General features: G+C 46.1%; 1 protein-coding gene across 1 annotated transcript in view; it reads left to right on the top strand.

Moving 5' to 3' along the window:
• GRID1 (glutamate ionotropic receptor delta type subunit 1) overlaps positions 1-19080 on the top strand; it is a 692973-nt gene that overhangs the window by 334604 nt on the left and 339289 nt on the right. The window lies entirely within an intron of this gene.

Consider the following 19080-nt stretch of genomic DNA (forward strand, 5'->3'; position numbering starts at 1 on the left):
GATGTGGGTCTAGAGAGGAAGAGGAGTCAAGGATGGGGCCATTGCTTTTGGTCCTAGCAGTGCGAAGAACGGGGTGGCCATTTTCTGGGGTGAAATGAGGTAGACTGCAGAGCAGGGAATTCGGAGGGGACGTGAAAACCAGGGTTTGGTTTTGGATGTGCTGTGAGACCTCAGACATCCATTGGAGGCTTGGATCTACCACGCTGGAAGTGAGGGGCAGGGTGGGGCTACAGATTCAGCTCTGACACCTCCTGCCCCACAGATGCGATAAGCCAGGACACTAGATGAGACAGGCTGGCTGCTGAAGGCTGGGAAGAGAGGAGGTCTGGGGCTGGTCGCAGAAAGGCTGTTGTAAGGACTGAAAGGGGGCCTAAAGCATTTGGCTCCCTGCCTCTCCTGAGAATTCCTGGGAAATTTTAGACTTTTGAATCTTACAATTTGGAAGTCTCTTACTAGAAAACCTGGGACAATTTCTAAACACTATGGATATTTTGCTTGTGATGATACAAGCATTATTTAGTTACAAAGTTGTCATTTGAGATGGATAACACCCCCTTTCCCACCGCCCCTGAATTCCTTCTATCAGACGGCCTTTCAGAGTCAGGGAATGCCCAGGGCCCTTGGCACTGGCTGTGGGGTCGTGCCAAAGGGTGGCCCTGGCTGTTCTGATCACCTTGTCTCTGGTAAGTACTGAGCAGCATACACTCCTTTTCTGTGGATTCAAGCCCAGCTGAATATGAATATGTACACAGCTAACTAAATATACCAGTATTTAATTTAAAGACAATTCTCACCAATCCTAAGACATTCCAGGGCAGACAGCATATGTCCATTTTGTTCCAGGAAGATGAGGGCCAATTTAGTGGGCTGGCTCACCAGAAGTCAGACAGTAACTCAGGACATACCAACTTCCTGGGCTTCTAATTGCTTGACCCAGGGCCTCAGCTCCATAACCTGGCTGAGCGCATAAGATTCCATTATCTTCCCAGAATGAAGCAGGTGGATTTGCCCCCCAACCCAGTAAACAAGGATGACAGCTTTGTTTATTTACAGAGGTGCTGTGGTACTCAGTTTGATGGAGCAGCAAGCAGAGACACAACTGGAGACAAGCAAGAGCATGCTAAGTTGGCTGTTGTTACAATTATTCTATCAAGGAAGTAATGCATTGTTTATGCAGGGGGTGGTTTTGGAGCCAGATACACCTGAGGACTGAATGCTCACCCAGCCTCTTATTAGCTGTGTAGTTTGAGACAAGTCATTTCATCTCTTTGAACCTGAATTTTCTCATCCACATGACAGGCAATGTTAATTCCTACCTTGAAGGGGGTTATGAGCATCCAGTCAGATAAAGGAGCCAGCACAGAGCCTGTTACGAACCCAGTGCTCACCCAATGTTCATTCTCTTTTCTCATCTATATGCAGCCAACAAGAAATTCATGATAATAGTCACAGGTTAATGAGGAGCGGTTTCTGTAATGACTATTACAGTAATGCGAGGGTGGATTTTATGTCAATAAATCAATTAGGAAGCCTGAGCTGAGCAAACAAAAGGTGGGGCCTGATATGTAGGCAAAACAAAGACAGTGTGTATGAATGGAGAAGCCATCAGCTGCTGGCTTCGCCTCAAGAAATCTTGGTCTTAAAGGGATATTGCGGGGAGCAGCTCCAAATCCCTAATGATAATATGATGATCTGAGTTAATGAGCACAACACCCTGAAATTAGGTTTCATAGCAGCACTATTCACAGTAGCCAAAAAGTGGAAACAACTCATATCCATCAATTCTGTTGAATGGGTAAATAGGAGGTGGTATATCCATACAATGGAATATTATTCAGCCATAAAAAGGAATGAAGTACTGCTGCATGCTACAACTTGGATAAAACTTGAAAACATTATACTAAGTGAAAGAAACCAGAGTTAAAATGACATATAGGATTTGTTGTATGATTCCACTTATATGATGTGTCCAGAGTAGGCCAATCCATAGAGACAGCAAATATCTAGTGGCCACCAGACCTGGGGGAAAGGAGAAATGGAGAGTGACTGCTAATGGGTACAGGGTTTCCCTTGGGGATGATAAAAAATTCTGGAACTAGATAGAAGTGATAGTTGCACCACATTGTAAAAGTACTAAGTGCCATTGAATTGTACACTTCAAAATGGTGTATTTTATATTATGTTAAAAAATAATCTGATAAGCGGGCCTGGGATCTTACCCTGTGTGGAGCTCTTTTTCCTGTCTCCCAGTGCCCCTGCACAGGCCAGGCACAGGGAGGTACACTTTAGACATGTTATTTCTTAATCTTCACAGCAGCTCTGTGAGAGTGACTTATAGACCAGGATCCTGGGATGGACAGAGTGTCATTCCTTTCCTCAAGTCACAGAGCCAGCGTGTGCTGAGCTGGCATTGAATGGACCTGTGTCTATCTCCACATTCGGGCTGAACTTGCCACCATAAATGCCAGTCCCTTGTCAACATCATAGTTACTGCCATTTACTGAACACTTAATATGTGCTGGGTTCTGTGTTAAGTCTTGACTTCCTTCTCACCATCTTATTCACTTCGGGGTCCCCAATCCTGTGACTAGCACAGTGTCTGACCTCTGGCAGAGGGTAGAAACTGAGTGTGTGTTTGATAAATAAGTGACAGGCTTTTTTGTCATTGGGTTTTATTGACTTGTGTGGTTGATTGTGAACTGGATTGAGAGATTTCTTTGACAACCATTAATATGATTAATTTCAACAAAAGTGAGCCTGACTCCCAACTTCTCTGAAATAAAGATTCATGGAACTGTCATCCTCCTTTTTCCCTGACACTTGGCAGCTACAGCTCAGCAAGCAGTTGAAAATCACTTCTTTGTTCAGAAATGGACAATTCAGTATTGTAAATTAAAAAAATTAACAAACTGTTAATGGATCAGTGCACTTCAAATCATGGCAAAAAGCAAGCATTTCAACTCTTGCAAGAGCAATGTGTGTACGTGTGTATTTCAGATATTACCTAGCCAGATATAAGCATATGTCTATAACCTGCCATCTATATGCAAATAGTTTGTGGTGTGGTGCATATATCCCCCACAGTGTGAAGTGTATATAAATTGTGCAATAATATAGATGTTGCACATATGTTAGTTTGAGCTAATTGTCATCAAAACTCTGGGCTTCCATCAGTTTGTAATGGGCGTGTTCTCAACACACATGGGCCTTGGGGCAGTGCTGAGGATACTCCAGCTGCAGCAGAGAGCTGCATAACAGTGAGGTCTAGGAAGGGATGGCTGCTTGTCCCAGAGAGGGGCCAGACCCTGAGGAAGTGGCCTAAGAGACAGATTCACTAGGGTGGGAGTCTGGCTTTCAGTTTTGCAGCGCCAGACTTCAATTTACTGGGGCCCCAGGGAGTAAATGGGCCAGAGGTACTCTCCCAGGGTAACTGATGCCCTGAAACTGGATTACTCATAGTGAGGAAACCGGTGTGCATCCTGGCTGAGGAGCATGGGTTCCCCTTGCTGACACAGTGCAGGGTGTAGACATCCAGTTCTGCTCTGGGTTCAGAGTTTAGCCCTGCCACTTACTGGCCATGTGCGTGTGATGCCTGAGGGAAGCACTCACCCTCTCTAAGGGTCTGTTTTCTCTGTAAAATGAGGAAAGAACAGGTCCTCTCTCAGAGTTGTACAGACCAGAGTAATACCATATGGAAAGAACTTGGCATGTATAATGATGCCCAATTGGTGGGTCCCACGCCTGTGGCTATGACCGTAGAAAAGCTGTGAGGGGAAGCAGATTCTGATGGGAAAACTGCTCTATCACCTTACTGGAGCTGGCTGATGTCACTGTCACTGTCACTGAGCAAACTAGCAGGATGCAGCCATCTCCCCTGGAGGGTTAGCCTGCCACCATGCAGCACAAACACTGGGAAGCTGCCTTCATCTCTGTTTTTGAGGAACTATTATATGCTAGGCACTAATATGCTTTTATTACCTATTCCCCCCAAATTGGGGAGGTTGTACCATTACTATTTCTGGCCTACAGCTAAGGAAGCTGCAGCTCAGTGGGAGAAAGCCATGTGCCTAGGTCACAGAGCCAGTCAGGGAGCACGGATTTGAGTTCAGCCCTGCCTGTGCCCAGACAATGCTGCTCTGGGGCCGTCTCCTTCCTTCAGGGCAGCCTTTCCTTACCCATGCTGACCACATGGGGATGCACTTCTGCATTCTGAGCCCCTCACATCACGTGCTCAATGTTTAAAGCAATCTCAAACCATTGGTGCTTTGTCAGGTTTCTGCTCATGGGACTGACATTGCAAACTCCCTAGGTCTGCTTTCCTGGATTTAGCCTGGTATAAAGACCCCTAGGCCTACGCTGATCTCTTAGGGTGTGTTTCTTATTTACATCTTGGTGGATGGGGCTGAGGATTTTTCTGCCCCACTGTCTTCCTGTGCTGCGCAGCCGGCAGTCCCCCACATGCCTGGACCAGGAGTGAGTGATGAGGCGGGGCTGTGTGTTCAGAGGAAGCCTCCAGGGGAGGGAGGAGAGGTGCTCTGGCCCAGCCAGGTCCCAGCAAGGCTGCTGAGAAGCAGCATGAGGGCTGGAAGGAAGTCCAGACTGCACACAGTTGGGGAAGTGAGGCTAAGCACCCAGATGCCATTTGCTGGGAGGAGTCCTGCACCTGGCTCCGATCTGCTCACCTTGTGGTGCCCCAGCCCCCAGCACATCGTGCTGAGGTTCCTCACAATGCCTTCTTATAGAACACCACATACCATTTAGAGCATCACATAAGCAAATTTAGCCAAGCATATTTTGGGCCAATTGAAGTTGTAGGCATGCTGTCTGGGGAAAAAATAGATCTTTTCTCACTTAATGTGTGACAGATGAGAGCAATGCAGAGGCCTGTGCACTCTATCCTGCACGCAGTGATTGCTGCCCAGGGGCCTAGGCTGACAACCTCATTATCTTGCTTCTCACCGTCACTTCCCAGATGTTTAAATGGGTTGTTCCCATCAGACAGCTAGCTGGGGGATGGTGGAAGAGGGGTGGCAAAGAGGGAGCAGGAAAATTATTCCACAGGATGCTATCCAGGTTCAGCTGTCTCTGCCCACTGATCTGGGAACTGGGTGGAATCATTCCAGACTGACCATTCCAGCTGGCACTTCACCTGTCTGTGGCTTGTGGTTGTCTGAGTGTGGACACACACCTCTTCCTTGCCTCCTTTGATGGAGGGTAGGGGCCCTTGACAGGGACATCTGACAGCTCTTACCTGTAGTCCGTGGAGACATAAATGGCTGGCCTTGGTTCAGGGGGTCAGTCGAGGATAGGATGAAGAGGAAGGAGAGGAACATTAGTTCAGCACAGTCAGTGAGGCTCTGTCACCATGTGCTAGGCATTCAGACACGGCTGTGGTTGTTATCTGTGTGTGCATGCTTGCACCTGTTAGTTTTCTGCTGCAGCCGGAGTGAGGGCTGGGGAGGCCCTTGTAATATGCAGTGTAGGGTAGTGGGGGGGACTAGCTTGCATTATGTGTAGGGGGAGATGTGATTGAACATAGAGGCAAATGGGAGATAAGACAGAGTCTGGGATGAGGCCTGGGTGCTTGCTTGCATGGCTGTGTATTGTATGTGTATGTGATCCATGGAGAATGAGAAGTCAGGAGGAGGAACATGTTTGGCCAGGAGGAGATGGTGAGTCCAGCCTTGGCCATTTTGAGCATGTGGTGTACATGTGCAGGTAATTTCAGAAAGCAGATAAAGAAATGGGGTTCAAAATTGAGGTCTGGACTAGAGGCCTGGGTGTCTACTTGGTGGTAGGAGCAGTGGGCATGGGGCAGGTTGCTCACAGGCAGTTGGGAAGGGAAATGGACTTGGGAAGAGCTGGAGTAGACAGATTAGGCAAGGCAGTGGGAGGTGGAGGGTGTACGTGCAAAGTAGAATCATAATAGTACTTGGCTTCTGGAAGGTTGAGGGAAGTGAGGCCCGCTGAAGTGCTTACTGCAGAGCACAGTGAGTCTACAGGCTAGGTTCATTGCTGTTGTGGACTGCAGTGGCAGTTAGAGTTCTGTCTTGATTAGCTCTCCAGCCTTTCTTGGGGCACACATTTCACCTTTGGACTAGGTCAGACCTTAGAGCAGAGGGGAGCTGGGACTCTTGATCAGATCACTCAGCTGGGGAGGGGAGGCCCTGAGGACTAGTAGGAGGTGGCAGTACAAGGGAGTAGGGGGACTTCTGAGCACCTAAGGCTGGATGGGGAACCAGGAGGGCCGAAGTCAGTCTTTCCAGGAGGCAGTGGTTAATCTGACCTGTGAGCCTTTGCAATATATGACCCTGGTTTGGGTCCTGGTCTCTTAACAATCTTGCTGGTCTTGAAAAAGGCATTTTTGATACCACTCATTCTCCAGTAGACTAGTGGCCTTGAACTAGCCCCTCATGGAGACCTTGGGAAAAAAGAAACTTTGAAACGGCCCTCATTTTTCCACCTTTAATCAACTTTAGGGTCATGGAATAATGACCATCATGGGTGGCACCAGCATCAGCTGACCCAAGGGCCTCCCCCGGCCTTGCCGTATAGCCCCCCCTGTCCCACCCAGGAGCCACCAGCCACCTCTGGCTACTGGGTGCTTGAAATGTGGCTAGTATGACTAAGGAATTGAATTTTTAATAATTTAATTAATTTAAATTTAAAGAACTGATAATCAATCTAGACATTAGAAAAATTTTAACTGTGTTTGGAACAACTGGATTATGTGAATCTACTTTTTGAAAGGTAAATTTTATGAAATCTGAAGTCAGATCGAGTATTTCTCATAAAATTTCTCATTTAGAGATATGCTGTAAATGTAAAACACATCAGTTAAGAAGACTTAGTACAAATGTAAAATATCTTATTAATTTTTATATTGATTACATGTTGAAATGATAATAATTTGGATATTTTGGGCTGAAGAAAATACTCTATTAAAATTAATTTCACTTGTTTCTTTTTATCTTTGTAAGGTGGCTATTACGAAACTAAAAAACTGGGGAGGCCTGGTCAGCTTCTCAGTGTGAGAAGCCCATGGCTTCACTTAGAGAATATACCATGGGGTGAATGGGAAAACTTTGCATTTTCAAAACACAGCAACCTTAATGTAAACTATGGACTTTGGGTGATAATGATGTGTTAATATAGGCTCATCAGTTATAATAAATAGACCATTACAAATGGGTGATGCTGATAATGGGGGAGGTTGTGTGTGTGTGTGTGTGTGTGTGTGTGTGTATGTGTGTGTGTGTGTGTGTGTGTGTGAGTGTGAGTGACAGGGGGCTCTCTGTCCTTTCTGCTCAATTTTGCTGTGAACCTTAAACTGCTCTAAAAAAAATCCATTTAAAAAAAACTTGAAGCAGAAGAGTAAGAAAAACAAACAACAAACACAAATAATGAACAGACATCTCAGAGCACCATCCAAGTTTTTTTTTGGAAAAGAAATTTGCTCAATTAATCCCAACTAATCAGGCTCGGCATCTGCTCATCAAAGCATCTCATTATCAGAGCATTCTTGAGGCTGCCTATCTCACCCCACATGGCTGAGCTGCAGGCGGAAGCTGTGTGCCCATCAAGGTGTCTCTCTTGTGATTCTCACCAGGAAACCCAGAGAGGCCCAGAAAGGAAGAGAATGCCTTTTCATAGTTTGGCTGGCCTCCCTTTTGGAGATCAAGGCCTCAAATCAAACTCTGCCGTGACAGGTGGATTCCTCCCCAGCTTTGATCACGATGCCCATCTTTGCATCATAGAGCCCCCTCCAGATGCTTTGATCCTCCTCCCAGGTGGGCTGGCCCAGGGTTCAGTTAAGCTTATTTGAAAATCAGAAAGGATGAGACATCTTGCAAGTGGTCCCCGAGAGTTCTAAGGGGTCTGCTAATATCCAATTTCCTCATCTTGGTGTATTCATTTATGAAAATTTATCAGCCTTAGGGCTTTTGCGCTTCTCTGTTTTGTGTCATACTTCAGTAAACATAAAGAAAAGGCCACAGAGCTGGCTGCCACCAGGTCCATGAGGAGCCAGGGGAATGCTGTTCCCAGAGGGGCTTCCCTCATTCCAGGGAGGCCTGGCTGTGCCTGCCGGCTTTGCCTGCGGAGGGCCTGCATGGCTGGCCGAAATGACCAGATGCTTTAGGGTCTTGCAAATGGCGAGGGTGGAGTTGATGATGATGGATCACAAAGCACTTTGTACCCCACCTGTTACTTTGTCTGACCCACAGTCACCTTCACAGACTTAGCCGACTTCACTTTATTGGCTAGAAACTGAGGCTCAGTGAAGCCCAGGGGCTTCAACAAAGTCACTGGAAAAAGATTTGAACTCAATTCAGTCTGAGTCCCCTGGGTCTCCCAGGCTGTGCCTGGGTCCATGCCCAGGGGCCTGGGGACCCTCGGCCTGGAGCTGAGGGGATGGGCTGCTCACCCCTGGCGGGGACAGTCTGTCAGTCTGTTGGTGGCAGGGAACCATCCTGCTGGCCATGCGATGCAGGAGCGGCCTACTCAGCTGTGGTTCCTTCCCTGTACCAGGCTCCACACTTGCCCCTGTCTGGCAATTTACAAATATGTGAGGGGTCTACCCAGCTCCTCCCACCATCTAAAGTCAGCCAATATTTCTCTCACATTGGAACAAGGTTGCTTCTAAGTGGATCTGTGCTATCCTGCCTCTGCCAGCGTGCCAGCCCTCTGAGGTGCATGTGTGCAGAATGTTAAATGAGCTCTCTTGATGCTACACTGGAGACATGTTTGTGTTATAAATGGGTACAAATTGAATTTGGCTTTAGGTGATGTATGATGTCTGTCACGTTTTCCCCTGTGGTAGGACAGTTAGAGGAGAGCTCATTTATTTCAGGTTGGGCATTTCCAAGCCTGTGGTGTGTTTTGTTTGGGATTGCTGCCCCTGGTCTTTAATCACTAGGGTGGAGCTGCCAGTGAGTGGTCCCTGCCACCAGGGGCTTGGCCCGGGCCTCCTGACCTTTGGTGTACCCCCCACAGCCCCCAGTCCCCATATGCCATGTGGCCGTGACCAGATGTGCTTCTGCCTTCTTTTGGTCCCTAAAGACCTGGCTTGGAGTCAGAGACCTCTGTTTGAATTGGCTACCATGGTAGGGTGTGGCTCAAAGCAAGTCCTGTATCTGCTCTGCATCTGAATGTTAACTTCTGCTGAGAGGTTTCTGGGAGGAGCAAGTGGACAATCTGACAGGAGTCTAGCAAGGGTGTTCCATACAGGTGAACTGCTTTACTCATCTGTAAATGCAGAGCACAGAGGCCAGCTGCTTACCCAGCTGGGTTGTAGTAAGCAGGCTGGAACAGGGCTGGGGTCATGGGCAGGTAAAGGGGAAGCATCCTGTGTCTGGAAGCCCCCGAGTTCCCCAGGAGCCCAAGGTTGCTATAATCTCCCTGACCGGGTTTGCTGTGACCGCCTGGATGGGCGCCTGTGGCTGAGGCTCTGGGGGCTTGCTACTGTTGTGCCCAAGGGGCACAGTATCTGTGGAGCAGGCAGCTGTGAGACAGACTTGAAACTGTCAACACCGGGGGTGGGGGATGTGCAGGGTCTCTAGGTGTCTCTGTGCTGCAGAAACCAGACCTGGTCCAGATGTGTCCCCAGGTGGGCTTCCAGGGAGCTGCCAGGTCTCTGGCTTGAACTATCCATTAGCTGCCCTCTTCAACCTCCCACGAGAGGAAGGCTCTGCCTTTCTCAGAGGAAAATTACTGTCTGATAAGAGCCAATGTGTTCTGGGTTGTCCTTGCAGTCTGGTGTCCAGGGTTTCCTGACCATGCATCCTAATTGGGGGTTTGCAAACTCCTCACTCCACATCTCAAGTGTCTTTTGAGGAGGTGTGTTATGGACTGGATGTGCATGCTCCCTCTGGGTCTCCAAGTGCAGAAATATCTGATTGCATCAGATATTTTGAAATATCCGATTGCATCAGATAGAGGTTTGAAAGGAATAGCCTCCACAGCCTGGGAAGGCTGAGCCTTGGCCCAGCATAAGCCATGGGCACCTGTGGTCACATGGCAGGCGCCAAAGTCAGCTGTTTGCTCTTGGCCTCAGAGCTGTAGTAAAGAACACAGGACTTGCTGGGGTGAGAGACGGTTGTCATGCTGTGCTGAGAACACTGCACATGGCACTGGGTAGAATCCCCAGACGTTTTAGCATAGATGCCGTCTGTCTCCTAGCACTTGCGGACTGCTTCACACAGGCCTGTCTTATCTCTCCTCACAGAGTCAGGGGAGGCCAGAGAGCAAGTGGCTGCTTCACTTGCATTCACCTCAGGTGCTCCCAGGATTCTGACCAAGTTGGGGCATTTTTGGTGTGTTTCCGAAAAAACAATGCCAGGTTTGGTTGTGGCTCATGGCAGAAAGGAGCTCATGAGAAGCCTGTTCCTATAGCTGAGGGGCTGGCCCAGGACTGCATCACCCCTGAATTGCTACAGTGGTGATCATCCTGCTTAGATGTGACCATTGCTCCAGACTTTGCTCAGAGATGAGAGGCAAGCAAACCACTTCACAGCTGAGGGTGAAGTGCCAGGAAGAGCCTGTGTTTGGGAAGAAGGGGATGCAGCAGGTCTGGTGAGGTGGTGCTGAGCCTGGGGCTGGACAGTTGGGCTCAGACTTGGGCCAAACATCGGAGGTGCCAATCTCCTCTCTCTCCCTCTCCATCCTGTCTCGTACCTTACCCAAGCCCACAAAGGCCTTGGGTCCTCTGTGTCTCTTCCTCATCTTCCCCACTTGGAACCCCCACAGCTGCTTTCCCTGCCACAGCATGCCCATCTCAGTTGTCAGAGCTTGCTGTGTTGATTCCAGTGACTCAAGGATGGAAGGATGCTTGAGTGTCAGCTGGACTGTGTGGTTCTCTGGGTTGGATGTCTGCATCCAAATGGGGATGCCAGGGGGCACCAGGGACAACATATCCAAATGGATGGTGACACTGGGCAGGGACCCAAAGTGCCTGCTCCAAGGGTTCCAGAGAAGGTGGCTGGTGAACCCTGGCTTCTGCAAGCAAGGCTTATGGGCAGCCTGGTGCTCAGTCGTGCCTCTGCAGGCTGATGGCTGCAGATATGTAACAAATCGTGTCAGTGGTCTGGGGTAAGACTGTGCTCACCAAAATGTGACATAGGACCCTTCATCCCAGCCCTCTCCAACACTTCAAACTTTGAGCACTTGCTGTGTGTCCAGACACAGATTAGGGTCCGTGGGAGATGCAGAAAAAGGAGCAAGAGGGCAAAGAAGGGTGACAGACATGTCTTGATACTTGCCACATGCCAGGACTTCTATATTTAGTTGTTATCCCCATCAGTAAATGAGGGAACTGAGCCTCAAAGATGTTTGGGTCATTTGCTTAGTGTCTCATTATAGCAAATACGTGTTGGGTAGAATTTGAACTCAGGGATACCTTCCAGAGAGTCCGGTCTTTTTCTGTATCCTCTGATCATCAGTTACATGTGCATAACCTTTTTCTGGGCTTTCAGATCCTTTAAAGCTCAGAATCCTGTCATGCAGTGGCACTCAACAAAGTTTTATTGAATGAATGAATGAGGCAGCACCGGACTGAAAACCAATATTGTCCCTCATTGAGCACTTTGCCCTGTGGATGCTGCGTGTGGGACATGTGGTCACAAATCTGCTGCTTGTGGTCTCTCAGCCACATGGTTCTGGCCATCAGGGTGCTCCCTCTTTTGCAGGGAGGCAGACTAGCACACATAAAGGGGGAGGGGAGTTTAGAAATGGAAGCCAAGGCTCTGGGAGAGAGGGACCAAGATGTTTGGCTAACCATTCTTCAGAGCCATGGAAAGCAAAACATCACAGAAGCAGGAAAGACACAAAATGAAGGAATGCTCCTTCATTTGTTTTATATTCCACAGATATTTGTTGAGGACCTACTCTGTGCCAGGCATGTTCTTAGCCCCTGGGGGGTAAGAGTGAACAAGACAAAGTCTGTGTACTCACACGTGCACACTTTAGAGAGGAGTCGTAGAAATAGACTCTTATTTGTAACTTTTACTTACATGGTTAAACACAAAGAAGGCTTGCTCCCTTTGATTCTACAGCAAGTACGTGCTGTGTTAGGCCCTAGGGATTCAGAAATGGAGACCCCTGACATGCTTGTGAGACATGTGCTCTTCACGGCTAATTTGACTGTTCAACTCACTGTTTACTTCCTACCATTCATCTAAGATTTTGGCCCCTGGATAACCACCTCTCCCTTGCCAGCCCGAGTCCAGACATAATGCTGGGTGACTTCACTGACCTTGTGGTAACCCTTCAACTCTGTGACCTCTCATTTCCTTGACCTTGTTTCCAGTGACCCTCCACTGTCCTCAGCTTCCCAATTCCAAGTCTGCGCCTTGGTTCGCAGTCTCCTCTGAAAGTGCTCCGCCTCCCAGCTCCTGCTTTCTCACCACACACTCAGTACTGCCCTGTTCTTTGCCTCCTGTACCTTCAGGGTTTTGAGTGCAAACAATGCAAGCCCATTCAGCTAACTGACCTACTGAAAGTAATGAATCATTAGCATACTGGGCAGCTCACAGAATCAGTGGGAAGTCTGGAGAATCAGAAGGAAATGGACATTGGCCAAAGGAATGTGGGCCACAGAGAACACAGTTAAGTCTCTCACTCACGGTTTGCTTGGCACCAGGGCCATTGCTGGACTCTGGTGGCCACTTCCACTCTGCCCCACCACTGCCACCAGGGCTGGACTCTTGATTGCACTATCACGGTGCCCATGCTCTTAGATTTCTCTGTGGAGCATATGCAGAGTTAGAGAGTTAGCTAAGAATATCCAGTTTCTACTCTCTACCATAGCTTCCAGGGTGTTGGGAGAGAAAATATCCTTAGTGGGGGAAACAACCTTTTCCTCTACAATGACAAAGCTGTGGTTGAATTTCCCCCCCAACTAGAGGGGAGTTTAGATGCTGAGAAGTCAAAAGAAGGCCAGATAGTCACAGTGTTGTACTCTGTTGACTGGCCAACACCCTACATTTATTTAGTAAATATTTTTGTATACCTACTCTATGACTTGGTTCAGTTCTGCAGGCTAGGGCAGTAACCTACTACATACAAGAATTCCTGCCCAGATGGAACTTTGGTGAGATAGACAATAAACACAGTACATAAGGATATAGTATATTATGTAGTGATAAATTGTATGGAAAAAATACAGGGAAGGGAGATATGAAGTGTGTGGGGAGATGCAACTTTAAATATGGTGGCAAGGGAAGGAATTACTAGGAAGCTAATATGTGATCAAGGCCCTAAAAGGTAAAGATGAGCTATCTGAATAACTGGGGAAAGGCTACGCTCAACAGAGAGGACACAGATGAGAAGACCTTAGGGCTGGAATGGATGTGCGGGCTCAAATGGAGTACTGTCCAATCGGGGCAGGAGGCCAGCATGGCTGGAGTCACATGAGCCAGGCAGGTGGTAATAGGACATGGTGACAGGGAGGTAACAAGATAAGTCTGAAAACTTGCTCCTTTTCAGACTATGAGAGTGTGATTAGAAAGTTAGCTGCTCAGTGACTGAGTGTAACTGTAGTGCTATAGCAGTCTACTTCTGGATGGCATTTATGTCTGTCTTTTGCCAAGTGATCTTTATAGGACAACTGAATTTCTTCTTCCCTTCTTAACCTCAGGTGATCATATTTGAGTTGCTGTGGGTTGAGAGAGGGGCTTCTGAATAGCCAGAGGGCACAGGTGGCAAGAAACCTTCCAGTGGCGTTCTTGTGGCTTCAGGACCTGACCATGCATGGCCATGCATATGCTTCTTCTGCTTGATGAGAATGCTGATGCACATACCCAACCTTGGGACTCAGGGAATCTGGAAATGTGCAGCCTGCGTCAAGCACCTCAGCCTACGTGGGGATATGGCTTCCTTTATTAGGCATCATTCCTTCTCCCTTAGCCTGTTGATAAGTCAGGAGTTGTGTTGCAACTAAAGAGACCATATCAGGAATAGCAGATACAACTGGAGTCATCACTTGATTAAGTTGATGATTGTCTACTGTTACCCCATAACTCATTTATCTTTTGCATCTGCCAGCCTAGAGAGTTATATGGGGATGTGATGGGGATCCTCTGCTTCATACCTTTTTAAGTATTTAATGATGATGCTAATTTCTCTGATTTCCTAGGGATGTCCTAATGCTTTTGTTTTCTTATTTTGGCAGGGAGAGGGAAATGTCTTCCATTTTTCCCTTTCTGCCTTGTTTGCCCTTAGTCGATTTTCAGGGAGTCCATTAGGAAGTTCATCGTATTGTTGAAGATATCTCTTCCAAACACTCACTCAGGAAATGGAGAGGCAACCATTACATAGGTCTGGGGTCTCTTGGACTTTCTATGAGGCTGATTTGGGTCAAAATGCAATTTTTCACTTGACCTCCATTAGCTACACTGTGACTGATGGGCTCCAGTGATGTTCTGGGTGTCTAGGAATTACAATTAGCCCAAATTCAATAATACCCAATAGGTCATGGTATTTCCTGTTCTCCAGTGCAAAGTTATCCTGATAAATAATTTCAGGTCCCTTTGAGAAAGGTTAAGAAGAATATTCATGATATTTAATTGTGATGCTCTAGGGAGAGTTCAGGTCTTCCTTTCATCGAAAGAGTTCAGGGTCATTCAAGATGCTCAGGATTTGGACCTTGGATGAAAATAGTCTGTGTTTCCATTTTTATGGCTTAAATAAGGCTTCTTTTCCCCCAATTATACAAATGAAGTAAGGTCTTGCTGGGTCACTTTCTACTTTTGCTTAAGGGACCTCAGAGTCAATTAATCACTGTCAGCTGTCCCAGTGGATGAGAACAGTCTGATGTCACCTCTGGGCCTGCTGCTTCTCCTAGTACCAGACTCTCCTTACCTGTGGCATTAGGGTACTGCCAACTGGCCTCTGCCCGTCTCTATTGAAGTCAGGGGTCTAGTGTCAACTGCAGTCGAACCAGGGCTTAATAGCCAATAGAGACCAAGCATAGAAATGCTTTCCCAAAATGCTGGTGTTCCCCTAACCATAGTGTTCATCAACACTCGGTGAAGGGAGGGCTTTTGGGAGTGTGGTTAAGTATGAGTACGGGGAGGTAGCATATGATCAATTGGTTTCAGTATCTGTGGTCTTTGGAGTACTTCATCTACATTATGTCAAAGTAGTTCTGGCATCTCAACTTCATTTAGAGCAGACCACTGTTGAGCTTAGATTTCTGTTAAATAGCTGAGCAAACAGAACCATTCCCAGCTGCTTGAGCTAGGACATTGAATTTAGAAGTCTGGCAAGCCTCCATATCAATGATTTCAGTCTGATCTGAGATTATATTCCTCTTGGGGTCCATTCCTGTACAGATATTCTTGGTATGAATTAGCTGAGTCCTGCTGTATTTTTGTGTGAGTAAGCCTTCTCCTCCCAGGCTTAATGTGTAATTGTTCCTCTAAGAGATGCTGGGATAATACTCTAGTTACAGATATAGAGACAGTGAAAAGTAAGTGTGTGTGTGTGTGTGTGTGTGTGTGTGTAGTTGTAGTTTGGGCTGGCGTTAAGGCATGATGAAAATGAATTTGTTTCAAAGTAGAATCCACGATCAAGGGAGTTTTGGTCTTCAAACACCAGAGGATGTACCAATGGGGATAGAGGAGAGGCTGTTTCAGCCAAAATGGGAGGATGAGCAGGGTTGGGGGCAGTAAGGCCACTCTGAATTGAATTAAATTCTCCTAATAATGCCCATTAAATTCTCAGCTCCCTACTTGTTCCTAGCCAATGCTCCAACTCCACTATAAGAGACTTGGTGAGTTTGTGAATGCAAGGCCCCAAATTCAGAGATCTGAGTGTTTTATTTCTCATTCTTTCATTTACACATTTACACAGTATGGTTAGACACTACCTCCATAACATACCCCATGGTCATGAATCTTCTCATGCTGTTTGTATTCCTCTTTGGGAGTGGTCTTAGTCCCACAAAACCTTGCATTTAATTCATTAATTTATTTATTATTCCATGCATCCATCCATCCATCCAACAGATGTTAGCATCTATTATTAGGTATCATTCTAAGTGTTAGAATATAGCGGAGGAAAACAAAAAAAAGAAAAATCCCTGACCTCATGGAGTCCCTAATCTGAGGCCATTTTATTTCAGATAAGCACAGGTGATACTTTAATGAGTTATTTCATTACTGCAAAGTATTGGCATTCAGGTTCTCATTCCTGAATCTCCGTAAGATTTTCATTACTTTAGCCCTCAATGGGGCCAGAGTATCAGCCCCAGATCTCTCTCATCTATTCTTTTTGGAAGAGACTACTGACTGTCTTCACACATTTACTATGATTGTCTCTAATATTCATTCAGAGTGATTTTTTTCAAAAGGCAAAATGCAAAAATAGTCTCCTGCACCTACTCTCTTCTACCCCAGATCCCTTTTTGGATCTCCACTGAACTTGGGTGAAGACCAGAATCTTGGATGTGGCCTTTATGGTCCATCTACCACCTAACTTTCCACATATTTCCTCCACCTTATTTATTTTTCCAGCCTAAACACACACACATGTGCACGTACACACACACACATGTGCACGTACACACACACACATGTGCACGTACACACACACACACACAGATCTTCAACAGGTTACTTCTTTTTTATCTTTCATAAATCAATTTGAACTCCACTTCCTGACCCCACTCCCACCCCTGACAACATGACCTGGTCCCTCAGCACCCTGCCTGCCTCTTGTAACCCTTCGTTCAATTTGTAGTCAAGCATATGGTACTATGACTGTGAAGAAGGGTTTCTCCCTTGATAACAAGGGGCCTCCAGAGAGCAGGTGCCGTGTGTTTCTTTATTCATCACACACTATCCAGTAGATAGTAGTGTTCAGTATTTGTCTAATGAATTAAAAACATGATACTTATTCTAATGATTTCTCAGTCTCTAAGTACTGTAGTAAACATGGTACTTATACTCTTGTCATTTGGGTAAGAGGCCATTCAAGGGTTCCAGGGGCAATCAGGGATGGCTTCTTGGAAGAAAACGAGTTTGAGCCAAAAAGTGAATGGAATTTGTCTCTAAATAGGTATTTGACAGTAGCCCAGGTTCTGTTCTAGATCCTCTTCTGTGCCTGATATTCAAAACTGAATAAGGTTACCTTTTTTATCACTGCTCTTTCATTTGTCCAATAAACACCCAATCATTCGTCTTCAACAGCGTGGCCTGGCTTTATCTCGGGCAATCAGTTCCAGCAGACAGGCTGATTAGAAGCCATTTCCTTCTCAAATTCTGTAGCTTGATGTTCCTGTTAACTTTTATCATCAGGGCTGTAGAATTCTCTCTCCGCTCTACCTGAATGCATGCATAAATAAAAATGGCTGCAGCTATAAGCACCTTCCTCTGCCATTTAAAACCCAATTTATCTCACTCTGGGATTTTGGCATCAGAATTTAATTTCTAATACTGGTTTGAGGAATGTCAGGAGGGACTTCCTGTTAAAAAATTCTGCTGCAATAAACATCTAAGCCCCTTACAAGGATGAGATTATAGCATTTGTCTGACCAGGGGAAGATAGGTGTCCTTTCAAAACTTTCCAATTTTTTTTTCATTTAAATTTTGGACTTAAGAATTGGGTTGATCATAATCCCTGGTTTATGACACACTCCCATTGGTGTGTGGGAGCTATATAAGTACTATATGTTGTTACAGTGGGATGCTATTGTGAATGGTGTCTCCTTTTTAATCCATTCTCCTGTTGATGGGTGTTAGGCATGATGCCAAAACTTTGCTACTATGAACTGTGCTGCTTTGAACATTCTTGTGAGTGTTTCCTGCTCTACATGTGTAAGTTTCTCTTGGGGTGGCATTGTCGGATTGTCTGGAACTGAATGTTCAATTTTACAAGAAAATTACAAATTATTTCCTAAATTGACTGTATCAATTTGTCCTCCTACCAGCAATGCATAGGAGATGCTGTTGACCCACCTATTCTGCCAATACATGGAGGCTTCTTATTCTGTGTCAACCGAATGCATGTAAAATGGTAGTTTATTTATTTATTTATTTATTTTATGGTTCCTAAAAATTTTTTATTTTGCTATCATTAACGTACAATTACATGAACAACATTATGGTTACTAGACTCTCCCTATTATCAAGTCCCCCCACATATCCCATTACAGTCACTGTTCATGAGGGTAGTAAGATGCTGTAGAATAACTGCTTGTCTTCTCTGTGTTATACTGCCTTCCCCGTGTCCCCGCCAACATTATACATGCTAATCATTATGCCCCCTTTTCCCCCTTATCCCTCCGTTCCCACCCATCCTCCCCAATCCCTTTCCCTTTGGTAACTGTTAGTCCATTCTTGGGTTCTGTGATTCTGCTACTATCCATCAGCATAGCAAGATGCTGTAAAATCACTACTTGTCTTCTCTGTGTTGCACAGCCCTCCCCTTGCCCCCCCATACTATACATGCTAATCATAATGCCCCCTTTCTTTTTCCCCTCCCTTATCCCTCCCTTCCCACCCATCCTCCCCAGTCCCTCTCCCTTTGGTAACAGTTAGTCCATTCTTGGGTTCTGTGATTCTGCTGCTGTTTTGTTCCTTCAGTTTTCCTTGTTCTTATACTCCACAAATGAGTGAAATCATTTGGTACTTGTCTTTCTCCACCTGGCTTATTTCACTGAGTATAATACCCTCTAGCTCCATCCATGTTGTTGCAAATGGTAGGATCTGTTTTTTTTATGGCTGAGTAATATTCCATTGTGTATATGTACCACATCTTCTTTATCCATTCATCTACTGATGGACATTTAGGTTGCTTCCATATCTTGGCTGTTGTAAATAGTGCAGCGATTAACATAGGGGTGCATCTGTCTTTTTCAAACTGGAGTGCTGCATTCTTAGGGTAAATTCCTAGAAGTGGAATTCCTGGGTCAAATGGTATTTCTATTTTGAGCATTTTGAGGAACCTCCATACTGCTTTCCACAATGGTTGAACTAATGTACATTCCCAGCAGCAGTGTAGGAGGGTTCCCCTTTCTCCACAACCTCGCCAACATTTGTTGTTGTTTGTCTTTTGGATGGTAGCCATCCTTACTGGTGTGAG

This window comes from Manis pentadactyla, chromosome 8 (assembly GCF_030020395.1).
Source record: "Manis pentadactyla isolate mManPen7 chromosome 8, mManPen7.hap1, whole genome shotgun sequence".
Lineage (NCBI taxonomy): Eukaryota > Metazoa > Chordata > Mammalia > Pholidota > Manidae > Manis > Manis pentadactyla.